The sequence below is a fragment of the Chiloscyllium plagiosum genome, unplaced genomic scaffold (genome assembly GCF_037043375.1).
Source record: "Chiloscyllium plagiosum isolate Xiang-an unplaced genomic scaffold, Cpla_swu_hap1 HiC_scaffold_9, whole genome shotgun sequence".
NCBI classification, from domain to species: Eukaryota; Metazoa; Chordata; class Chondrichthyes; order Orectolobiformes; family Hemiscylliidae; genus Chiloscyllium; species Chiloscyllium plagiosum.
In genome coordinates, this window is record NW_028270147.1 from 113,081,443 (window position 1) to 113,108,086 (window position 26,644).

Here is a 26,644-nt window from a genome sequence, read left to right on the forward strand (position 1 = left end):
CATCAAAATATTTTTCCTTGCACAGAAAGAAAGAATAGAAAATAGTCTCTTCCCGTACGTGTCCAGGGAGGGAAAGTTCGAAAAGCCCAAGAGGAGAGATACGGGGTCCACTTTTATTTCCGTTCCTAAAATTTCTGTCAGGGTGCTTGCTACTTTAGTCCAATATCTACGGATCTTATGACAGGTCCATAAGCAATGTACAAGAGTGCCCACCTCTATTTTGCATTTAGGACACATTGGAGATGCTCCTGCCTTAAATTTTGCCAATCGAACCGGTGCTATATGGGCCCTATGAAGTATCTTCAGCTGGATAGCCTGGGTTCTGTTACAAATAGTAATTCTTCTAGCATTTTCCCAGATATCATTCCACGTTTCTGTGGAGATTTCTAGTCCCAGATCCTGATCCCATGTTTTAAGCAGATTATCCATATCTCCCGATACTTCATCATGTAGCAAATGATAAATATTACTGACGGAAGATACCCCCACTGGTCGTAGGACACTACATTCTCTATCGGATTTATAAAGACTATCTAATAACGTAGTCTTCTTCTGTATAAAATCTCGAATTTGGAAGTATCGAAAGAGGTCTCCATTGGGTAATCCGAATTTCTGACGCAGCTGTCCGAAAGACATCAGGACCCCATCTTTAAATAAATCCCCGAGACATGAGATACCCCTGGATCTCCAGAGTTTAAAAGTGGCATCTGTTAACCCCGGTTGGAATCCCCATGCTCCCACTATCGGTGCATAGGGGGATGTTTTATGTGAATTACCCTCATTTTGCCGCATTATATTCCAAGCCTTGATTGTATTCAGTATTATAGGGTTTTTACAGTGATCTGTAATGATTTTCCTCTTGTCTGAGAATAAAAGGTTAATAAGTGGGTATTTTACTTGAGAAGCCTCGATGTCCAACCAGATTGATTGTGGATCAGACAAGACCCAATCAGCTATATAACTTAATAGGGAACTTAATTGATATTTCCTAAAATCTGGGAAGTCCAATCCACCCCTTGCCTGTGGAGCAAGGGGCCGCCTATGGTTCCAGATAAAGGAACTCAGCCAGCCGTATAATTTACATAAAGCTGTCCTCGGCAGCATCACCGGAAGCATTCTCATAGGATATAGGAGACGGGGCAGGATATTCATTTTGATTAATGCTATTCTACCCAACCAGGAAATTGGCAGGTCTCCCCATCGCTGGAGGTCCTGCCTTATCCTTTCCAATAAATACACAAAATTAGCCTTATACAACTGACCAAATACTGGGGTAATAAAAATGCCTAAATATAAAAAACCCTCCAGGGACCAGCGAAAGGGAAAAAGGGAACCGTCCGCTAGGCGGGGTATCACAGCAAGGCCACCCATTGGCATAGCCTCCGATTTTGAAAAGTTAATTTTATAGCCTGAGAATGCACTAAATGTATTAATAACTTGGATTAAGCGAGGTATGGACATCAGAGGGTTACTGAGGAATAGAAGAACATCATCTGCATAAAGGGTAATTTTATGTTTACCTGTACCAATCCTTGGGGCCACTATATTAGGATCAGCTCGTATAGCTTCTGCTAGTGGTTCAATTATTAGCGTGAATAACAATGGCGAGAGGGGACATCCCTGACGGCAGCCCCTACCCACACTGAAGCTATCCAAGCCTAATCCATTGGTAACCACAACTGCTTTGGGATCACTATACAATGTTGAGATCCATTTGGTAAACACCTGTCCAACACCAAACCTCTCCAATGTGTAAAACAAATATGACCATTCGACCCTATCAAATGCCTTTTCCGCATCTAATGAAACCACTACTCCTGGTATCTTTCCCTGATGACAAGCTTGAATCATATTCAGAGCCCTTCTAACATTATTGGATGATCTACGGCCCTTAATAAACCCCGTCTGATCCTCCTTTATAATATGTAGCAGTATCCTTTCTAATCTCAGTGCTAACGTTTTAGAGAGGATTTTAAAATCTACATTTAGCAAGGATATTGGTCTGTATGATGTACAATCTTCTGGGTCCTTTCCTTTTTTAAGGATAAGAGAGATATTTGCCTCTTTCAGCGAAGGCGGGAGACAGCCCTGACTATATGCATAGTTATACATATCCATAAGTGGACCAACCACTATTTCTGTAAATTCTTTATAGAATTCAGCTTGGAAGCCATCTGGGCCCGGCGTCTTACCATTTTGAAGATGCCTAATTGCATCAACTATTTCTTGGGGTGTAAGAGGAGCATTTAGGACCGATACTTGTTCCGGAGTTAGGTCTGGAAAAGTCAATTTTTAAAAAAATGACTGCATCCTCTTCGTCCTATCTTCACAATCCTGTGATTTATATAACTCAGAATAGAATTTTCTAAAGGTCGCATTAATCTTTTTATGATCATGAGTCAAAATACCCGTACTTTCCTTGATAGACATAATAGTCTGAGGGGCCTTTTTTTTCTTTGCAAGAAATGCCATTAGATTAGATTAGATTAGATTAGATTAGATTACTTTACAGTGTGGAAACAGGCCTTTCGGCCCAACAAGTCCACACCGACCCGCCGAAGCGCAACCCACCCATACCCCTACATTTACCCCTTACCTAACACTACGGACAATTTAACATGGCCAATTCACCTTACCTGCACATCTTTGGACTGTGGGAAGAAACCGGAGCACCCGGAGGAAACCCACGCAGACACGGGGAGAATGTGCAAACTCCACACAGTCAGTCGCCGGAGGCGGGAATTGAACCCGGGTCTCTGGCGCTGCGAGGCAGCAGTGCTAACCACTGTGCCACCGTGCCGCCCACATGTATCTACCCGGTTTGTCGCCATATTCATATAACCTTTGCTTTGCAAATAATATTTCCCTCTTAGCCGTTTGAGTAAGTGTAGTATTTAGAGCTGTCCTAAGAGCTGTAATCCTTTGCAATTTAATAATAGAGGGTCTATCAGTGTATGCTGTTTCAGCCGCTTTTAAGCGGGCTTCAAGCAGACGCTGTTGTTCTCCCTTTAATTTCTTCTGGGTCGCTGAGTAGGAGATGATCAAGCCTCGCGTGTAAGCTTTGATGGTCTCCCACATCATTGACGGGTTGCTAGCTGTACCTGAATTAATTTCTAAAAAAGTTTTAAATTCTTGAGAGAAGTACTTTACAAATTTACTATCTTTCATTAAGAAGGGGTCCATATGCCAATGCCGAGGGATGTCCCACTGTTCCTCGCCTTAGTTTCCATATATACAGCAGCGTGGTCAGAAATTGCTATATTATCTATTTTACAGGATGATATGGAATTTAAAAAAATTGAGGGGGCAAAAAACATATCAATTCTGGTGTGACATTTATGTGGATTAGAGTAGAAAGAAAAATCTCTACCCTGTGGATGAAGACATCTCCATACATCTACTAATCCTAATTCTTTGTTCAGATCCATCAATTGTCTAGATCTGGGAGATACTCCTGCAGTACTCTTGGGAATCCTGTCTATTTCCGGATCCATAATACAATTAAAGTCTCCCCCTATAATTATATGACGGGCATCAAAAGCCATCAATTTTGAAAAGGCTTCCATTATAAATTTAAAGGGGTGTGCCGGGGGGCAGTACAAATTTAAAATCCCATATTCCTCTCCATTTATGAGAGCTTTAATCAAGATATATCGTCCAGATTCGTCTTTTATCTGCTTTAGGATTTTGAAAGGGAAATTCTTCCGAACAAGAATAACAACTCCCCTGCTTTTTGAGCGAAAAGAAGAAAAAAAGGCCTGATCAAATCCGCCCTGTCGTAATTTCAAGTGTTCTTTATCTGACAGGTGTGTCTCCTGTAGGAGAGCTATATCAACTCTTTCCTTCTTAAGATTTGATAATATTTTCTTCCTTTTAAGTGGCGAATTACTCCCCTTGACATTCCAGGTGCACCACTTAACCGATTGATCAACCATAATCCTCTGGGCCAATCCGAGACCCCTCGGGAGGGGGAACCCTATCCAGAACATCCCGAGCATGGAACATGTAAAATTTACAAAAATAAACCCTCTTTAATACACCCACAACAATACAGTAAAAAACTATTTCTAAATAAAAAAGATATAAAACGTATCTAAGTGGAGACTTTCCCCCTTGTTCCCAGGGGGCATCACTTCCTCTCCAAAAATCCCTCATATCCTCTCCCAACCAATGCCCCACCCTTGACCCAGGCACTCCTCAATAAAATGAGGAAAATTCAAATATAATACAAAGCTAGAGTTAACAGTGAGCACCCCATTAACCAAATCCCCCAGCTTATATATACATATATATACATACACATACATATATATATATATATATACACATACATACACACACACACACACACATATACATACACCCCTCATATATACATAAAATAATAACAGAAAACAACTCCAAGGGGGGGGGGGAGAAAATCAAATCCCTCTCCCCACCCCCCATAATAATATTAAGCAATAAGGTAAGAAAAGAAAATGGGAGGGGATATAAACCAAAGCGGGGGGGGGGGGGGGGGGGGGGAAGGCAGACCAACATCCATTATGTCCTACAGTTTATCTAAGAGAGTCCAAGAATTCCTTAGCCTTTTCTGGTGATCCAAAGTTATATACAGATCCTTCATGGTTAAAGCGTAACATCGCTGGGTAGCGTAAGGAGTACTGTACATTTAAGTCCCTTAAACGCTTCTTCGCCTCGTCGAATGCCTTCCTCTTTCGGACCAGAGCCGGGGAAAAGTCCTGAAATAGCATGATCTTGGATCCTTTGTAGATCATAGCTTGGGGGTCTTTTCCGAGATTTCTAGAGGCTTCTAGGAGTATCTGCCTCTCCCTGTAGCTCTGCAGCCGGAACAGGACCGGGCGTGGGCGCTGGTTCGAGCCAGGCCCGCGTATTGCTACCCGGTAGGCCCATTCCACCCTTACCTGGCCTGATCCAGCTTGCAGATTTAAAAGTTGTGGCAGCCACTGCTCCAGGAATGCTGTGAGCTGGCCTTCCTCTTCCTGTTCGGGAAGGCCCAGCAAACGAATATTTTTTCGACGGCCTCGATTATCGAGGCCGTCAATATGATTTTCCAAGGTCCGGACTCGCTGCTCGAGAGTCCGGACCTGATCCACGGCCGATTGAGCGGTTGTCTCCGAGGTCGCGGCCTTTAGCTCCGCCCCTCCGACTCGGCGTTGAATTTCTTCAATTTCACGGTCGTGCTTCTGCAGCGCGGCCGAGAGCGACTCCCAACGATTTCTGGATTCGACGATAAAGGCATCGATCTTCGAGTCAAGCTTGGAAAGCATTTCTGCAAGACTTGCTACTGTTGGTAAGTCCCCCGGGGCGGCTGTGGACGCCTCTGCTGCAGCTGGAGAGTGTGGGGGAGGGGTTCCTGCTTGCTGAGAGCTGCGGGCTCCCTTCCCTTTAGTCATTTTAACTTAGGATAAAGTTGCTTAAATGTAATATTACACAACGAATTGAGTTACTAAACTATTAAAAATGATTTATAAATGATTTGGTGAGCTTGGTAGGGGGTAGGTGACCCACTGTGCCCAAGTCTTGGGAGGAGCACTATAGAGTTGAAACTTTATTGCTGGAACAGCACAGCAGGTCAGGCAGCATCCAGGGAACAGGAGATTCGACGTTTCGGGCACAGGCCCTTCTTCAGGAATGAGCAGAGAGTGTTCAGCAGGAGAAGATAAAAGGTAGGGAGGAGGGACTTGGAGGAGGGGAGTTGGAAATGTGATAGGTGGAAAGAGGTCAAGGTGAGGGTGATAGGTCGGAGTAGGGTGGAGGCGGAGAGGTCAAGAAGAAGACTGCAGGTCAGGAAGGCGGTGCCGGGCTGGAAGGATCCGGCTGAGACAAGGTGGAGGGAGGGGGGATGAAGAAACTGGTGAAGTCCAAGTTCATCCCCTGCGGTTGGAGGGTTCCCAGTCGGAAGATAAGACGCTCCTCCTCCGACCGTCGGGTTGTTGTGGTTTGGCGGTGGATGAGTCCAATGACCTGCATATCCTCGGTGGAGTGGGAGGGGGAGTTGAAATGCTGTGCCACAGGTTGGTTGGGTTGGTTCGTCCGGGTGGCCCAGAGGTGCTCCCTGAATCGCTCCGCAAGTAGGCGGCCTGTCTCCCCAATATAGAGGAGGCCACACCGGCTGCAGCGGATGCAGTAGATGATGTGGGTGGAGGTGCAGGTGAATCTGTGGCGGATATGGAAGTTTCCCCTGGGGCCTTGGAGAGAAGTGAGGGGGGAGGTGTGGGCGCAAGTGTTGCACCTCCTGCGGTTGCAAGGGAAGGTGCCGGGAGTGGTGGTTGGGTCGGTGGGGGGTGTGGATCTGACAAGGGAGTCGCGGAGGGAGTGGTCTCTACGGAAAGCTGATAGGGGAGGGGAGGGAAATATATCCTTGGTGCTGGGGTCTGTTTGGAGGTGGCGGAAGTGACGGCGGATGATGCGCTGTACATGGAGATTGGTGGGGTGGTAGGTGAGGACCAGTGGGGTTCTGTCCTGGTGGCGGTTGGAGGGCACCTTCCCTTGCAACCGCAGGAGGTGCAACACTTGCGCCCACACCTCCCCCCTCACTTCTCTCCAAGGCCCCAGGGGAAACTTCCATATCCGCCACAGATTCACCTGCACCTCCACCCACATCATCTACTGCATCCGCTGCAGCCGGTGTGGCCTCCTCTATATTGGGGAGACAGGCCGCCTACTTGCGGAGCGATTCAGGGAGCACCTCTGGGCCACCCGGACGAACCAACCCAACCAACCTGTGGCACAGCATTTCAACTCCCCCTCCCACTCCACCGAGGATATGCAGGTCATTGGACTCATCCACCGCCAAACCACAACAACCCGACGGTCGGAGGAGGAGCGTCTTATCTTCCGACTGGGAACCCTCCAACCGCAGGGGATGAACTTGGACTTCACCAGTTTCTTCATCCCCCCTCCCCCCACCTTGTCTCAGCCGGATCCTTCCAGCCCGGCACCGCCTTCCTGACCTGCAGTCTTCTTCTTGACCTCTCCGCCTCCACCCTACTCCGACCTATCACCCTCACCTTGACCTCTTTCCACCTATCACATTTCCAACTCCCCTCCTCCAAGTCCCTCCTCCCTACCTTTTATCTTCTCCTGCTGAACACTCTCTGCTCATTCCTGAAGAAGGGCCTGTGCCCGAAACGTCGAATCTCCTGTTCCCTGGATGCTGCCTGACCTGCTGTGCTGTTCCAGCAATAAAGTTTCAACTTTGATCTCCAGCATCTGCAGACCTTACTTTCTCCTCGGAGCACTATAGACTCAGTCTTACTGGGTCGCCGCCATCTTGGATCCCCCCCAGTTTGTTTTTAAAGGGCTCATATAGCACTGGAGCCCCCTTGATTTTCTAATTTTTGTATAAAACATTTGTGTTATTCTTGTGACTCCTTGCAGGTCTCTTTCTCAATAAGTTTTTTGTAACTCTTGGTTCCTTTTTGTCTTCCTTTGCAGTTCTTCATATCTTCCTTCAGTTGCCTGAATTCTCACTGATATTCCCATGTTCGAGTGTTCCGACCTTTTGTTTTCTGTTTTTTCCCCTTATTTTGTCAGCGACGATGTACAAACAAATGGGGACCTGTTCCGTAATGAACTGAATTCATCTTTAAACATCTCCCCATCTCATTGAGAGTCTGATCTGACAATTTTGGCTGACATCAATCTCTGCTGCATTCTGTTTTCTGGGAGGTGGGTGTCACTAGCATAGATCAGCATTTGTTCCCCAAGACTAATTGCCCTTGAACTGCTGGCCTTGCTGTGGCCTCTCAGAAGGCACCTAAGAGTTAACCAGATTGCTGTGGGGCTGGAGTCACATGAAGTCCAGACTGGGTAAGGCTGAGGCTGGATAGCAATCAGGGATCATTATCGTGGTCACCATTAATGTGGCTTGCTTTGTGATTTGAATTCAAAATCCAGCACATGTCTCTGGGGGACATAGTACAGTTCGATATATTGTGGCAGGACCTCTGTTTTGTATCTCACCTGAAAGACAACAGTTCCCTCAGTTTTGCAGTGTCAGCCTTGACTGTGTGCTCAACATAGGAATTAGGAGCGGGAGGAGGCAATTCAGCCCATCGAGCCTGCTCCGCCATTTAACATGACTGTAACTGTTCTTATCCTGGTCTCAACTCCACTCTCCTGCCTGCTCCCCATCGCTCTTTATCTCACTTTTCATCAGAAACACATCTTTCTTGAACCTGTTGATTGATTCTGCCTCCACTGCACTCTGGGGCATTGACTTTCACAGATTCACAACCCTCTGGGAGATGTAGTTTCTCCTCAGCTCAGTTTTGAACCGACCTCCTCTCACTCGCTATCGATGACCTCTTGTTCCAGACTGTCCTGCAAGGGGGAGCATGTATTCAACATCCACCTTCTCAATCCCCTTTCCCATTTTCTATCCCTCAATCAGATCCCTCCTCATTCTTTTGAACTCCAGCGAGTACAAGCCCAAGCTCTTTACCTGCTCCTCATGGGACAGCCCTTTCATCCCTGGAATCAGTCTGGGGAACATCCTCTGAACAGCCTCCAGTGTCACCACATCCTTCCTCAAATAAGCAGACCAAAATTGGACACAATACTCCAGGTGTGGCCTCCTCAATGCTTTCTATATGAGCAAGTTTATAATATATGATCAATGCTTGTTCAGATGGGCCATTGGATAAGGAGTGGTGGATGGAGATAATTTAGGTAAGGTGTTGTATTTTGGTAAGGCAAATAAGGACAAAGTCCTGGGATTAGATTAGATTAGATTACTTACAGTGTGGAAACAGGCCCTTCGGCCCAACAAGTCCACACCGCCCCGCCGAAGCGCAACCCACCCATACCCCTACACTTACCCCTTACCTAACACTACGGGCAATTTAGCATGGCCAATTCACCTGACCTGCACATTTTTGGACTGTGGGAGGAAACCGGAGCACCCGGAGGAAACCCACGCAGACACGGGGAGAACGTGCAAACTCCACACAGTCAGTCGCCTGAGGCGGGAATTGAACCTGGGTCTCAGGTGCTGTGAGGCAGCAGTGCTAACCACTGTGCCACCGTGCCGCCCACGAGTGTTGCTGAGCAAAGAGACCTTGGAGTGCAGATTCACAGTTCCTTGAAAGTGAAGCCATGGGTAAACAAGGGAGTGAAGTTGGGGATTGATACACTTGCCTTTATTGGTCTGTGCATTGAGTATAGGAGTTGGGATGTCATGTTCTGGCTGTCCCCCAAAGTGGCCATTGGTGAGGACACCTTGAGAATACAGGGCTCAGTTCTGTCTTCCTGCTCTAGGAACAATGTTGTTAAACTTGAAAGGGTGGAAAAATGATTTGTAAGGATGTTGCCGGGGTTGGAGGGTTTGAGCTATAGGGAGAGGCTGAATAGACTGGGGCTATTTCCCCTGAAGCAATGGAGGCTGAGGGGTGACCTTATAGAGGTTTATAAAATCATGAAAAACATTGATAAGGTGAATAGCCAAGGTCTTTTTCCCATGGTATGTGAGTCCAAAACTGGAGGCCATTGGTTTAAGGTGAGAGAGGAAAGAGTTTTAGGGGATCTAAGGGGCAACGTTTTCATGCAGAGTGTGGTGCGTGTATGGAATTAGCTGCCAGAGGCTGTTACAATTACAACATTTAAAAGGCATCTGTCAGGGTTTATGAATAGTAACGGTTTAGAGGGATATGGGCCAAATCCTGGCAAATGGGAATAGATTAATTTAGGATATCTGGTTGGCATGGATGAGTTGAACCAAAGGCTCTGTTTCTGTGCTAAATGATTGTCTAGCTGAGTCTCTGTTTTAACTAGACAAAGCTTCTGAGACAGAGGTGACAGTGCTCCCACTGACCAGTTCCAGTTTGCACAGGGCTCCGCTCTCAGCTGGATGGTTGGGAATTGGAGCTGATTTTAAGCTGTATTTTGGAGAGGAGTCAGCAACCTTTTTGATCAAAGCCTCCAGAAACGTGAAGGTGACAATTATGAGCAATTCAGAGCAATGATCTCGTCAGTTATTTTGACTCCTGGGGCCTGCTGAGTACTAAAACTCAGCATTTAGGGATTGCTGAGAAATATCTTCATTGACTTGGACATTAATTGTACTTTTCAGGTTCCACAGTTTAATGAAGAGTCCAGAAGATTATAGCTTTGGGTTATTTCCTGATCTCAATGTTGCTGTCTACAAGGCTGTGAAGGACACAGAGTGGAAGAAGTACTTTCCAAAAGAATAGAGGCTGCTCCTGTCTTCAAAGGGTTTCCATCCCTTGAGTGGATATGAGACAGAACCACATGCATGCTTCAGGGCTAGAATGGAAAGAAGGAACTTGCATTTGTATCACAGAATCCCTATAGCGTGGAAGTGGGCCATTCAGCCCATCAAGTCCACTTTGCCCATCTGAAGAGCACTCCACCCAGCCCCCTGTGCTATCCCTGTATTTTCCAATGGCTAATCCACCTGGCCTGCATATTCCTAGACACTATGGGAATTTAGCATGGCCAATTCACTGAGGCTGCAGATCTTTGGACTGTGGGAGGAAACCAGAGCACCCAGGGAAGGTCACACAGACACAGGAAGAATGTGCAGACTCAACACAGACCTGCCTGAGGTGGGTCCCTGGTGTGGTGAGGCAGCAGTGCTAATCACTGAGCCATCGTGCACCCAAATGTATGGCACTTTTTATCACCTGAGGATGTTCCAAAGCAGGTTACTGCTGGAGATGTGGGCTAGGAACATGAATAAGGTTACATTTGTGTCACACAACTGCCAGGCAATGACTGTCTCCAACAAGAGAGAATGTAACTATCTCCTCTTGATGTTCAGTGGCTGTGTGGTGTGTGAACATATTGCCTTTGAGAAAATCCACCCCTGTGTATGTACTCCATTTACCAGTTAATCATCTGTGAGCCTGCAAGCTGCACAGACTGAGATCAATTCACAGAATCCCAACAAGTCCACACCGAATCTCCAAAAACATCCCATTCCCCCACTCTATTACTCAACATTTTCCCTGACAACTGCACCTACCCACACATCCCTGAACACCATGGCCAATTTAGCATGGCCAATTCACCTGACCCGCACATCTTTGGATTGTGGGAGGAAACCGGAGCACCCAGAGGACACCCACACGGACCGGGGAGAATGTGCAAACTCCACATACAGTCGCCTGAGGGGGGAATCGAACCCAAGTCCCGCGTGATGTGAGGCAGCAGTGCTAACCATTGAGGTTCTGTACTGCCCATTATTGCTTGCTGTAATGTCTGCTTCATGACTTGAAATGTGTTTTATTGTTTCAGTCAACCAACTCAAAGTTAATGGATTGATCATGGGACCAGTATCTTTAACATGTCACAGTGAAAGGCTGGAGAACACTGTGCAGATGAGGCCTATTGCACAAGCAGCTTAATCTGCAGGTAGAAAATACGAGCGACAGTCTCCGATCGTGTGAAAATGTATGAGGCAACATATGGACAAGGAACAAAAGTAGGCCACTCAGCCCTTTGAACCTACTCCCACATTCAATAAGATCGTGGTTGATCTGATTTAAACCTCAACTTTACATTCTCCAATAATGTTCCATCCCTTCAGTCATCAAGAATCTATCTACCTCTGCCTTAAAAATATCTAAAGATTCTGCATCCCTGCCTTTTAAGGAAGGGAATTCCAAAGACTGGCAACCTTTGAGATTAAAAACATGTTTCCTAGTCTCTGTTTTGAATGGACTCTCCCTTAATTTTAAACAGTGATCCCTGGTTCTGGACTCTCCCACAAGAGGAAACATCCTTTCCACATCCACCCGGTCAAGGCCCCTCAGGATCTTGCATGTTTCAATGAAGTCTTACGTTCAGTTTCCCTTCACACTACACCATAATGTTCTATGAGCTTTCCTGATGACTTGCTGTATCTACATACTAACCTTCTGTGATTAATGCACAGAGACCTATATATGGTTCAGGGGACGCAGGCTCAAATCCCACCGTGGCAGATGGGGGAATTTGAAATCAATTTTAAAAATCTGCAGTTAGGAGCCTAATGATGACCATGAATTCATGTCGATTGTCAGGAAAGCCCATCTGGTTCACTAATGTCCTTTAGGGAAGGGAACTGCCATCCTGACCTGGTCTGGCCTATATGGGAATCCAATCCCACAGCAATGTGGATGACTGTTAACTGCCCTCTGGGGCAATTAGGGGTGGGCAATAAATGCTGTCTGAGTCAGTGATGCCCTCATCCTGTGAATGAATTAAAAAGAAAATTCTGGCTATAAACAATCGACATAAGGATTAAAGTCATTTGTAATGAATGAGCAGCCTTAATTCCAGGCCCTCATTATCTCCTGATTTATTCTCTTTCTCACCATAAAGCTACTGTTAGGAAGCATGGAGACTATTCCTACCAGCTCTTGGATCTCTTCTCTATATGTACTGCTTTCCAGAACACAAGTGTCTTCCTGCTCCAGCCTCCATTCCTCACCCTCACACTGTTCTCCCTCTCTCCACTCCTGACCTCTCACACTGTTCTGCAGCCTCCACTCCTCACCCAGACTTGTTTAAGACCAGACGTCATAAGATTAAGGTGAAAGTATTTTTTAACCCAGCGTGTGGTAGGTATATGGAACATGCTGGCTGAGAGGGTGGTGCAGGCTGAAAATCTCACAACCTTTGAAAAACATTTGGATGAGCACTTATAATACCAGGGCATAGTAGGCTCCAGGTAACTGCAGGTAAATGGGATTAGTGTAGTTTAGTGTTTGTTGGTCAGCATTGACATGGTGGGCCGAAGGGCCTATTTCTGTGCTGTATGACTCTCGAACCTGGCTCCCTCCTTCTGTGAGGCAGCCGTGTTATGTCACCCATATTTTTATTGAGGCACACAACAAAATCAGCACAAGGGGCGATAAGAATTCAGCTCTTCCAGCCTTTGAAAACCTCACCATCACATCACCCAATTAGTAAGTTAAAACAAGCAATGGGTGACAAGCACAGCTCCCGCCAGGGTTGGGGGGTGACGTGGGTGGGACGTGGTGGTGGGGAGGTGTGGTCACTGGTCAAATAACAAAGACGTAGGAAGAGAGGGAGTGGGCCCAATTAAAATGGAATGGTAGTGGTGTGGGTAGAATCTGTGAATGGATACTTACCCATCTGACAGATGATCTCCACCTGGCAATCTATTTTATGCTCCATAGAAACATAGGGGATAGGAGCAGGAGTAGGCCATTCAGCCCCTCCAGCCTGCTCTGCCATTCAAAATTATTGTGGCTGATCATTGAGCAATATACTGTAATCCCTCTCTACTCCCATATCCCTTGATTCTTTAGCCACAAGAGCTATCTCTACCTCTTTCTTTAAACATTTTGGCATCAACCACTTTCTGTGACAGAGAATTCCACAGGATCACCACTCTCTGGGTGAAGACATTTTTCCTCGTCTCTGTCCTATAGGGTTTACCCCTCAACCTTAAACTATGAGCCCTGGTTCTGAACTTCTCACCAGTGGGAACATCCAAACTCCATTTGTCTCGTCCTGTTCCAATTTTATAGCTTTCTCCAAGACTCCCTTCCTTCATTCTTCTCAACTCCAGTGAACACAATCCTTACCAACTCAACCTCTCGTTATACATCAGGCCTGCCATCACAGAAATCAAATGGCATTCAGTAATTAATATTAATCAGCTCATTGTGGAACACAGACTTTGAAGGTCAGGGTTTGAAGATAATCATTGCTAATTCTGAAATTCAGGTTTCTGTTGCAGTAATCTCAATGGAATTATTGGATACAATCTTACAACAGCAGAAATATGGGAGGTGTAGATGGAGGGTGCAGACAATGGCTGTGGATGCTGGGTGCAGACAGTGGGTGCAGACGGTGGTGTAGAAGGTAGTGTAGACATGAGCAAGGCTTTGCGTGTTGACCAGACAAGTGGCTGTGTGGAATCACACAGAGAGCAGCCAGTGAGCCTGACACAGTCAGGGACACCCCCTGGTGCTGAAGGTCACGTTGCTGCTGGCAAAGGTCGAATTTCATCTGAAACTGCACTCCCTCCCTACACACTCCCCGCTTGTCCCCACATGCCTCATTACAACTCCTGGAGATGCCAGCCAGCACCCTGTGACCTCGCTCAGTCTCCATTTCCTCTGATCCTTGATGATGAGTTTGCTGTCTTGGAACAGCCTAACCTAGTCACCATTAACTTGCACTGCCCTCTCAGCATGGAGCATAGATTGCACAGCACAGCGCAGAAGAGGCCCTTTGGCCCATTGAGTCTGCACTGACATAACTACCACGAAAGGCACTCTAATCCCAATTTCCTGTACTTGTCCCAGATCCTTAAATATTATTCTATTTAAAGATTGTGAGATTTCCACCCTCCACAACCTTCCCTGGCAGAGGGTTCTGAGTTTATAGTTTATATCACCTCAGGCTCACGGAGATTAACAAAAGCTCAACTCTTTTGGCTTTTTTAATGGATGGCAAGATGACTTAGTGGTTAGCACTGCTGCTTCACAGCACTAGGGACCTGGGTCGATTCCAGCCCCAGGTGACTGCTTCTGCATAGTTTGCACATTCTCCCTGTGTCTGTGTGGGTTTCCTCCCACATTCCGAACATGTGCAGGTTAGGTGAATTGGTCATGCTAAAATTGCCCATTGTGTTCAGGAATGTGTGAGTTTGGGCCTCTTGGGGCTGCAAGAGTTTAACCTCCCTCATTCAGACAGCTCCCCTCCCTGTAAGGTAATATTGCTGCATCTAGTTTAGGGCTAATTGACCATTGAAATATGACTCTGGCTCACCAGCATCAGCTGAGCAGGCAGCCACTACTGCAATGACCCTGGCTCCAGAAAATCCCCTTGTAATCGGGAAACACATTAGGGAACACAGTGTGCACTGATTCTGAAGTCCCTCCCTTAGTGAGAATACACTCTCAGTATTCACCTTTCTCAGCTACCATCTCAATTTCACGGTAAATTCTGTGAACTATGATCCTGCCCTGCTAGCTACCAGATGAAAGAGCAGCACTCCGAAAGCTTGTACTTCCAAATAAACCTATTGGACTCTAACCTGGTGTTGTGTAATTTTTAACTTTAGCCATCTCACTGAGGTACCATCTCAGACTGAATTGTTTTTCATCTGAGATTTGAGAAGATTAAAGCCTAATCTTCAATCCCCATCACAAAACCCATTCTCTATCCACCGCTAAGAGACAAATACCTCAGAGTCACCTACAGGCATCACAGAGTAGCACACTCAAACTCAGTAAGATACCGACGATCAGAACAGAATAACACACACACTGGGAGAGCCAGACATCACTGGGTAACATGCTCACACTCCATGCTGCCTGTAGGTGTCTCTCTGAGCATGAGCAGGTTACGCAGTGCTGCCAGTCAGTGTCTCTCCTCAGGCAGCTGAAGAAATGTGGCCATCTCAATGAGCTGCCATCTCAGACCGAATCAGCTGAATTGTTTTTTATTCATGATTTGAGAAGATTAGAGCCTAATCTTTAATCTCCAGCACAAAGCCCATTCTGTATCCACCGGTAAGAGACAAATACCTCAGAGAGACACTGACAGGCTGCACTAAATAACACACACAGTCAGAGAGACAGGCAGCACTGTGTAAAATGCTCACACTCCATGCTGCCTGTAGGTGTGTCTCTGAGTATGAGCATGTTACTCAGTGCTGCCTGGAGGTATCTCTCTGAATGTGGGTGTGTGTAACACACTCAAACACACACTCATAATCATTCTCGTACTCATACTCATACTCATACTCATACCTCAAAGAGACATGTACAAGCAGCATTAAGTAATACACTCACACTTACAGAAACGCACAGCCTGCAGTATCTGTGATATGCTGAACATCATTTCAGGTGCTACCAGGCATACAACAGAGTGCACAGTGCAATCCCACCAGCTGCGTCTGGACCAACAGAGTGAGGAGGGAATGCCTCAGATTGGAATTATTGAGTCCCAACAGCTTTCAGTTTCTGTTCTGTTTGTAACCTTGACAGATTCCAGATCAAATGGATCATTTAAAAGTGATTGCTGATTGGCTGTCAGTATCACCAACAACAGACATGTAATTGATTGATAGGCAAAGTAGCCAATTGTGACAATAACCTGCTGAAATGCAGCCAATCAGCTCAGGGCAGCAGTCCATTTCCAATGTACACAGCCCTCCCCTTCACTGTGTGATCATGTAGCATTGCCCTCGAAGAAGGACATTGCTTGTCACTGGCCACTTGGCTGTTTCCTTTCTTTCTCTTGGTGGAAATTGAATAAAGATTTGTACACCTTGTGTCTTTCACTGTGTCCCACACCTGCATACACACAACATGGGTGCTGGGGAAAATATAAGCAGTACTACAGTTCGGCGATAGTGTGGGGGTGTTATAAAATAAAAGAACAGGAGTGTCAGATATCCTCTTACTTTAAAAAAATCCAAAGTACCCAGAGACAGAGACTGAATCTTCTTCATCTTTATTCCCTTTTCCAGATTGACATTGACAGAAAACAGACTGCAATTAACAGCCCAGACAGAGGTAGCTGCTCAAATTCACAGCCACAATGGAGCTTGAGGCAAAACACTTGTGGAGATTTTCTCAATAACTGAGAATCCTGTCCCTTTAAACAGTGACAAAACCTTAAAATGGAACTGGCGGCTGAGCAGGAAGGAGATCTGGTTTACTGAAGCAGAGACTTCTGAGGTTCACATTGTTTTGTACAGCTGACAGTCTTCAGCATCTTCGAGAGGTTTTACTTGGCATCACAAGACAACACTGTTCCCATCATACACTCCCAGGACAAGGACAACATGAGATTTGACACAGCATAAAACTCTCTCTAACCTGTCTCAATAACTTGCCTTAACTCCTGAACCTCAGAAGTGGCTCTGAGCCAGTCCTGAGAAGGAAGAGAATTGAAATTCAGTGCTGACAATGACCTTTGACCTGCCAGCTCAGCCCTGTTCTGTTTAAAGTTGTGTCTCCTCTGTGGACTGTCTCAAACACTCTACACACATTCTGATCTCCTGAAGCTCTTGCTGAGGGGAGAGGGGAGGGTCACGTGGGTGAGGGCACAGGAGAAGTGAGTGTTGGACTCCCAGTCAGACCCAGAGAGGGTCAGCAGGCTGCTGACACTGTAGGTGCTGTCCGAAGCTCGCAGGTAGTTGCTGGTCTGAACCCCGTCCGAAATGACTGCACCGTCCTTCTTCCACTGCACCTCCAGCTCATCGGGATAGAAGTGATTGGCAAGGCACACCAGGGTGGCAGTGCCCTTGGCATTGACCTGCTCCCGGGAGGGGGGGCAGCAGGGTCAGCTTGGGCTGAGAGTTCTCACGGCCTGAAAGACAAGAGAAACAATTTTAATCCCTGCCATTCAAAGGGATTTCAACTCTGAACATTCACTGGCAAAACAATCCATTTGAACATTTGTATTCAATGCCTAACAAACCCCATAAAAGGACAGGGCCTTTTAAAATTGCTTCTTGGGATGTGACTGTCACTGACAGGGTGAGCATTTATTGCCCATCCCTAATTGCCCCTGAGAAGGTGATGGTGAAAAAGAAGGGACAGTCTTGGACCATCATTTCTGGAATGAATGTGGGCAGCTGGAAGGGCTATCAATGGGGGAGCATTTGAGTGACAGTGATCAGAACTCAGTGAGATTGAGAGGACAGATGGAAATGGAGAACCATGGGGCAAGTGTAAAAGTTTTCATTTAGGAACAAACCATGTTACTGAACTGGGCAGGGATTGGGTAAAAGTGGCTGAAAGACAAAATGCAGGGGTGAAATTTACCAGGACCTGAGGAAAGCAAAGAGCTGACAGGATGAGATGTGTCCAAATGAAGTCTGGGAAATCCCAATGATGTTTTATAATCACAGAAAGAACAAGTGAATGAAGAAATGTATGAGGGCCATTCAAGAGCAGGAAGGGAACTTGTGTGCAGTGGTGGAAGATGGAGCAATGGTTCCTCATGAAAACTTCCGGTCAAAAGCGAAGGACAAAGCAGTAACTGTAGTTCAGGAGGAGGACTGTGCAACATTGGAATGGCATTTTTCACATCTGAAAGATTCCCAGTTCATCCAAAGAAAAGAAAGATCCATGCTGTCCCCAACACATTTGCAGACAGTGTGGGACTTGTTTGAAATGAGGTCACTGTTGTAATGAAGGAAATATGCAAGCCAGATTGTACACAGCAAGATCCCACAAGCAACAATTAACCAAGGAACATATTGAGAAATGTTTGTTCAGGGATAAATATCAGCCTGAATACGATTCAAAGAGAAAGTAACTGGAACAGTTGGATGGAAAATGAGGGTTTGAAAGTTAAAGGAGAAAGTAGGATTACTGGGTAGTGATGGGATTGATTGTTACCAGAAAATAAAAGGAAAGGGACAGAGTATTGTGAATGTCATATTGTACAGAGGAAAAGTAAAAGTGCAGGGAAGCTCAATACTAGAACAAACTTAAAGGCTTTGTCTCTTAACGCACGAACCTTTCGGAATAACGTAGACAAAGTGGTACCACACAAACCAAGGTAAATCAAGCTTCCGATGAATTTAAACTAATTAAAGAAGGTAGGGGCTCAGGACACTTTATAAAAGCATCCAGACCAAGTAATAGGATAAACAGTATGGAAAGGATCAGGAATCGAACTTGAGGCACCGCAGGGTGGAATGGTGGGTCAGTGGTTAGCACTGCTGTCTCACAGCTCCGGAGACACAGACTCAATTCCAACTGACTGTCTGTGTGGGATTGACACATTCTCCCCGTGTCTACTTGGGTTTCCTCCCATTGTCACAAAGAAGTGTAGGTTAGGAGAATTATCCGTGGGAATTGTAGGGTGGGTGGGATGCTTTTTGGATGGTCAGTCTGGGCTGAATGGCCTGCTTCCACACTGTAGGGATTCTGTGATTTCTAAAGGAGATAACTATGAGAAGGAGGCAGTCAGTGCATGACTGAGGGTTTGTACTAGATGCATCGAGTTTATGAAACAAGGTAAATGAGCCTGTAGTGCAGGGACGTGGCTGCAAGGGGATCAGGGCTGGGAACTAAATATCCAAGGATGCACATCCTATTGAAAGGAAATGTGAGGGGTTAGTGGGTCAAGTGTGAAGGAGGAACTGAAGGTAATCCTTGTTAGTCAGGAAATGGTCTTGGAGAAGCTGATGCTATCAAAACTTAATATGTCCCCACGGCCTGATGCTCTGCAACTCAGAGTCCTTAAGAAAGTGGGTGTAGAAATAGTGGGCACATTGGTGATCATTTTCTGGCATTCTGTCGACTCTGACAGAGTTCCAATGGACTAGACAGTATCCAATATAACCCCACTTTTTAATAAAAGGAGGGAGAGTGAAAATGAGGAATTATACATGAGGAAAACACTGGAGTCAGTTATTAAAGATATAAAGCAGTGACAGGATCGGTCCAAGTCAGCATGGATTTACGAAAGGCAATTCAGGCCTGACACATCTTCTGGAAGGTTTTGAGGATGTGATCAGTTGAGAGTGGACAAGGCTGAATCAGTGGACAACAAAAACAAAAATTGATGAAATATTTCGGCAGATCTGGCAGCATCTGTGGAGAACAGTTGAAGTTAGAGTTTCGGATTGAGTGACCCTCCCTCAGAACTCAGTGGATAGTGTGTATCTGGAATTTCAAAAGGCTTTTGACAAGGTCCCATACAAGAGATTAGTGAGCTACATTAAACCTCATGGTATTGGAGGTAATGTATTGACATGGAGAGAGAACTCGTTGCCAGATAGAAAGCAGAGAGTTGGAATAAATGGGTCCTTCTCAGAGTGGCAGGCAGTGATGAGTGGGGTACCACAGAGTTCAGTGCTGGGACCCCAGCTGTTCACAATATTGATAAACGATATGGACAAAGGAATTGAATGCAATCCCTACAAATTTGCAGATGACACGAAGCCGGATGACAGTGTGTGGTGTGTGGAGGATACTAAGAGGCTGCAGGGTTACTTGGACAGGCTGGCTAAGTGGACAAATGCTTGGCAAATGCAATATAATGTGGGTAAATGTGAGCATCCATTTTGGTGGTAAACAGGAAGTCAGATTATTAATGAATGGTGAAAGTTTAGGAAAAGGTGAGGTGCAATGAGAGCTGGGTGTCATGGTGGAACAGTCACTGAAAGGGGGCATGCAGGTGCAGCAGGCAGTGAGGAAAGCTAATGGTATGTTGGCCTTCACAGTGAGAGGATTTGTGTATTGGATTAAGGATGTCTTGTAGAATTAAACAGGGCCTTGGTGAGGCCTCACCTTGAGTATTGTGTGCAGTTTTGGTCTCCTAGTCTGAGGAAGGACATTCTTGCTATTGAGGGAGTCCAGCGCAGGTCCATGAGACTGATTCCTGGGACAGCAGGACTGACATATGATCAACTGGGCTTGTACTCACTGGGATTTAGAAGAATGAGGGGAATCTCACAGAAACATGTAAAATCCTGATGGGATTTCACAGGCTCGATGCTGGAAGAATGTTCCCGATATTAGGGAAATCCAAAACTCGGGGTCAAAGATCACAAATTCGAGTTAGTGACAAGTTAGACAAAGGAGAACCAATGGACATGATCTATTTGGATTTCCAGAAGGCCTTTGACAAGTTGCTATACAGGAGGCTGCTAAACAACATAAGAGCCCATGGGGTTTGGGGCCCGGTACTGACATGGATAGAGAGTGGAAATAAATAGGTCTTTTGCAAGATGGCAGCTGGTGCCTCATGCAGTTCAGCAGGGGGCATTGTTGGGACTTCAGCTATTCATGTAACAATTAATTATATATTAACGATCTGGGAAAAGGAACTGAGGGCATTGTTCCTAAATTTGCTGATGACACAAAGATGAGGGGAGGAACAGGCAGAGTTGAGGAAGCAGGGAGGCTGCAGAAGGACTTGGAAAGGCTCAGAGAGTGGGCAAAGAAGTGGCTGATGTAATACAAAATTGGGAAAGTGTGAGGTTATGCACTCTGGTTGGAAGAATAGAAGCTCAAACTGTTTTCTAAATGGGGAAATTCAGAATTCTCAAGTACAAAGGGACTTGGAAATCCTCTTTCAGGTCACTCTGAAGGTGAACATTTGGTTCAGTTAGCAATTAGGAAGACAAATGTAATGTTATCATTCATTTCAACTGAGTTAGAATATAAGAGCAGGTATGTCCTGCTGAGGCTGTATGAGACTCTGGTCAGACTGCATTTGGAATATTGTGAACAGTTTTGGGACCCATATCTAAGGAGGGATGTGCTTGCATTGGGGGAGATCCAGAGGAGGTTTATAAGAATGACTTTGGGAGTGACAGCCTGGTCTGATGAGGAGCGGTTGAGGATCCTGGCTATGGACTTGATGGAGTTCAGAAGGACATGGGGAGATCACATTGAAACTAACAGAATACTGAGAAGCCTGGATAGAGTGGACGTGGAGAAGATGTTTCCACAAGGAAGAGAAAATTGGGCCAGAGGGCACAGCTGCAGATTTCAAGGATAACCCATTACTGTGGTGGTGAAGTCATTGAGTGTATTTAGGACAGACATTGATAGGTTCTTGACAGGCAAGGCAATCAAACATAATGGGAAGAAGGCAAGACAATGGTCCTGAGAAACACATCAGCCATGACCAAATGGCACAGCAGACTTGATGGGGTGAATGGCCTAATTCTGATGTTTTTTGAAGAGACTCAGCAAAACCCAAGAACACTGAAAGCACTGGATTGTGAGCCCTGCTGGAGCTGTTTGTCATCAGAACTTTGCCAAGAGGTAATCAGGGAATGGAGAGAGATTCATCTTGTTCCATGTGGGAACTTCAGGATACTTCCCAGCTCCTGAAATACCATGAGTACAGGAAGTGTGGTCAGTGACAGCAGTTGGAACTCTGGGTTTTGGAGATTGAGCAGCAGCTGGTGTCAGTGCGGAGCGTCCGTGAGGCTGAGAGCTGCGTGGAGAGCATGTTTCTAGATGTGGTCACTCTGCAGCTTCAGAGTATGCAGGGAGAGAGGGAATGGGGGAGCAGCAGACAGTCCAAAAGGATCCGGCAGCTAGTACAGGAATCCCGTGAGTGCATCCCTCTCTCCAATCGGGATTCAGTTCAGAATCCTCATGAGAATGATGGTTCATCTGGGGAGTGCAGCCAGAGCCAAGTCTATGGCACCACGGTGGTGGTGGGGGGCTCAGCTGTACAGTGGGGGGCACTAGGAAGACTGGAAGAGCGATAGTGAGAAGAGACTCGAGATTGAGGAGAATCGATAGGTGTTTCTGCAGCTGCAGATGGGAATCCAGGATGGTGTGTTGTCTCCCTGGTGCCAGGGTCAAGGATGTCACTGAGCTGCTGCAGAGCACCCTGAGGGGAGAGGGGGAACAGGCAGCAGTCGTGGTCCACATCGGTCCCAGTGACAGAGGGAGGAAAGGGATGTAGACCTGCAGTCAGAATTTAGGGAGCTCGGGAGGAAATTAGCAGCAGGAGCCCAGTGACCAATGCAAGTGAGGATAGGAATAAGAGGATAAGACAGGTGAATGTGAGGCTGAAAAGATGGTCCAGGAGGGAGGGTTTGAGATATTGGACATTGGGAATGATTCCAGGGGAGATGCGACCTCTATAGACTGGATGGGTTGCTCCTGAACAGAGCAGGAATTGAGCTTCTTGTGGTGTGACTTGCTTGTGCTGTTGGAGAGGGATTAAACCAATTTGGCAGGTCTGAGGGAACCAGGAGGTAATATCAGGGAGGAACACCAAGGAAGACAGAATCCTGGGAGATAGATACACGAGAATGAGGAATAGTAACTTCTTGGGCAAGGTCAGAGTGAGGGAGAGAGAGTAATAAATTCTAAATCCGGTTGACTGTATGGGACTGCACACATGGACAACTGGTTAGTAAGGTTAAATCAAATGGGATCCAGGGAGAGTAAGCCAATTGGTACAAAATTGATTTGATAGTTGGAGACAGAGAGTGGTGTTATTAGAATGTTATTATTCAGACAGGAAGACTGTGACCAGCAGTGTGGCAAAAGGATTGGTTCTGGGTTCATCATTGTTCATCATTTATAGAAACAAATAACATTGGGGAGTTACAGAACACAGGAGAATATGAGGACTGCAGATGCTGGAGATCAGAGCTGAAAATGTGTTGCTGGAAAAGCGCAGCAGGTCAGGCAGCATCCAAGGAGCAGGAGAATCCTGCTCAGACACAGATTGCTAAGCGGAAATCTGATGTTGTTGCTGTAACAGATGAGGCTGAAATGAGGACAGGACTGGGTGTTCAATATTCCTGGATACAAAGCATTCAGGAAAGCTAGGAAAGGGGGGAAAGGGTGAGAGATGTGGGATTGGTTAAGGAGATCGGTGCAGAGCTCGAGAAAGAGGATGTCCCAGAGGGATCAAGGACAGAATCGATTTGGTTCAAGATAAGGAACAAAAAGGTGCAATCAGTTTTTTCAGTGCAGTCTGTAGGTCACCAACTAATGGGAAGGATGGAGAGGAACAAACCTGGAAGGAGTTTACAGTGAAGTGCAAACATGAAGGGGGACTTTAATTACCAGAATATAGAATGGGATAGTAACAGTGTGAAGGGCAGAGAGGGCCAGAGTTGTGAGAGTGTGTTCAGGTGATTTTTCTCCAGCCGTATGTTTCCAGTCCAATGGGAATGGAAGCTCTGCTAGACCTGGATCTTGGGAATGAGGAGGCTCAAGTAGATCAAGTCTCAGTGAGAGGACATTTAGAGAAGAGTGATCATTGTATCACATGGTTGAGGGAGACAGTGGAAAAGGACAAAGGACAATTCAGAGTAAAGTCTGGACCATGGATCGTATCCCGTGCATCACCTCCAAATGTCTCACACTTCGAAATTTCCATTTCTTGTTCAAACAAAATATGGATGAATCACAAATCTAATATTTTACTGCAGTATTTCCAGTTGAGAAAGTCATGGAAGTGAAGAAATTTGGGAAATAAATGTTGATATCTTGAGAAGAGTCCTCATTACAGAAGAAGAGGTGCTGTAATCTGTTCTTAAAACTCATTAAAGTAGATAAATCCCCAGGACCGGATCAGGTCTATCGCAGCACTTTGTGGGAAACTTGGGAGGAGACAGCGACGCCCCTTGCAGAGATGTTTGTATTATCAACAGCCGCGGGTGATGTGCTGGAAGACTGGAGCTTGACTGATGTTGTGCTGTTAGTTAATAAGGTCTGCAAGGAATACCCAGGGAATTATAGACCGGTGAGTCTGATTCCAGTGGGGAGTAAGTTATTGAAGGGATTTTGAAAGATAGATCTACACACATTTGAAAAGACAAGGATTGATTACGGATAATCCACATGGCTTTGTAAGTGGGAAATTGTGTCACAAATTTGATTGAGATTTTTGAAGACATGACCAAGTTGATAACTGAAGGCAGAGTGGTAGACATTGTCTACATGGACTTTAGCAAGGCCTTTGACAAGTTACCACATGGACAACTGGTTAGTAAGGTGAGATCAAATGGAATCTAGGGAGAGCAAGCCAATTGGTAAAAAACTGGTTTGATGGTTGGAGACAGAGAGTGGTGGTAGAAGGTTATTGTTCAGATTGGAAGCCTGTGACCAGCGATGTGGCAAAAGGATTGGTTCTGGGTTCATCATTGTTCGTCATTTATAGAAACAAAGTGAATGAGAATATAGGGGGCATGGTTTGTGAGTTTGCAGATGACACCAAAATTGGTGGCATAGTGGCAGTGATGAAGGCTATTTGAGAGTACATTTACATTCCATATTGAGATAATAGGGAGGTGTTACATTTTGGTACAAAAACCAGGCCAGGGTTTACACAGTTAATTATGGGGCAATGGGGAGTGTTATCAAAGAGGGAGATCAAGCGGTGGAGGCATATAGTGCCTTGAAACTGGAGTCACATGTGGGCAGGGTGGTGAGGAAAGCATTTGGTTACAATTGCCAGTCAGAGCATTGGGTATAGGAGTTGGTCGGGCCACATTTCTGGTCATGCTGCTATTGAAAGGATGTCATTAAACTGGAGAGGGTGTAAAAAGGATGACAAGGATGTCACCAAGCCTGGAGGGTTTGAGTATAAGGAAAGGCTGGTTAGGCCTGGGCTATTTTCTTGGAAGGTCAGAGGCTACGGGGTGACATTTTAAAGGTTTATAAAATCATAATGGGCATAGATAAGGTGACTAGTCAAGGTCTTTTCCCCAGGGAAGGGGAGTCCAAAACTAGAGGGCAGATGTTTAAGGTGAGAGGGGAAAGATTCAAAAGGGACCTGAGGTGCATTTCTTTCACATAGAGGGCAGTGCATGTATTGAATGAACTGTGAGAGGAAGTCGTAGAGGCAAATCTGATTATAACATGGATAGGAAAGGTCGACAGAAGTTTTAGCCACATGCAGGCAAATAGGAATACAGGGAATAGATAAGGTGAATATTTCACGAAGGATGTGAATAGTTTGCAGACATGTTAAAAAAAAGTGGAAGTTTCAAGGATGAATAATGCCAGTTATGAAAATAGAACAGAGAAATTTGGACTGTCTTCCTTGGAGAAGAGAAGGCTGAGAGATGTGTTTGAGGAATTCAACATCAGGAGAGGTCTGGACAGAGTATACAGGGACAAAATGTTCACAATTGAGAAAGGATTGAGAGGAGAGACCACAGATTGAAAGTAATTGGTAAAAGAAACAAAAGTGAGATGAAGAAAACCATTTTCAGCCAGTGAGTGGTTAAGGTGTGGAATGCACTGCCTGAGAGTGTGGTGGAGGCAGCTTCAATGAAACATTCTGAAGGGAATGAGACTGTTATCTGAAAAGGAACAATGTGCAGGGTGACAGGGAGAAGGCAGGAGAATGACATTCAGTCAATTGCTCATTCAGAGAGCTGGTGCAGACAGGATGGGTGGAATGGCCTCCTTGTGCATTGTAGCAATTCTGTGATTGTGTGATTGAGCAGAGTTAAAGCTGGGGGAGGTGGGAGCTCGGTGTCTCACTGTGCTGCTGCTGCTGCTGCTGAGGTCAGTGAGATCAGAGACTGGGACAGGGAGCCAGAGCTCACATCAAACTCTGCCCATGTCTGTCACACTGAGACTGGCAGGAGGCTACTCACTGATTTCACTCCATGCTGCAGGAATGGGACCACAGGCTGCAAATGGACAGAGCCCCTCCACATGGTGAGTAAAACTTACTGACTTATATCTTGCTGAGTAATGGAACTAAAGAAATACAGCTGGACACACTGTTAGACACAATGCTCCTCAATCAACCATTTCATTCACTGCAGCTTCCCACTAACACCTGCAGCATTTCAGCATTTGTGTTTTAGAAAGTGTGTTTCAGTATTGACAGGATTAATTACAGAGGATTGAGGTTGACTTACTCAGTCGGAGCTTGGTTCCTTTACTGAACGTAAGCCACAGTGAGAGCTCCCAGTGCAGAGGCTGTACAAAAACCTCTGGTCTCTGCTTCCCTCTGTCACTCTCACCCTCTTCCTTTCTCTCTCTGTCGCTCATTCACTTTCACCTTCTCCCTGTCCCTCTCTGTCTGTCACTTATCTCACCTTCTCACTGTCTTTCTCACTGTCACTTATGTCTTCTTTTATCTCTGTTTTTCTCAAACTATTTCTCTCTTTCTGTTGAGTCCCTGTCTCTCTGTCTGGGCTGTGTCCAGCTGGGCTTGGGAGGTT

At 45.8% G+C, this 26,644-nt stretch overlaps 1 long non-coding RNA gene across 1 annotated transcript; it reads right to left on the reverse strand.

Annotated features, from left to right (window-relative positions):
- Positions 1–16,452: 16,452 nt before the first annotated feature.
- On the reverse strand, positions 16,453–26,373 carry LOC148149259 (uncharacterized). Its single transcript, XR_015758259.1, has 2 exons — positions 26,339–26,373; positions 16,453–17,325 (listed from the first exon to the last, which is right to left on the reverse strand). It is a non-coding gene; the product is annotated as an uncharacterized LOC148149259 (long non-coding RNA).
- Positions 26,374–26,644: the final 271 nt, after the last annotated feature.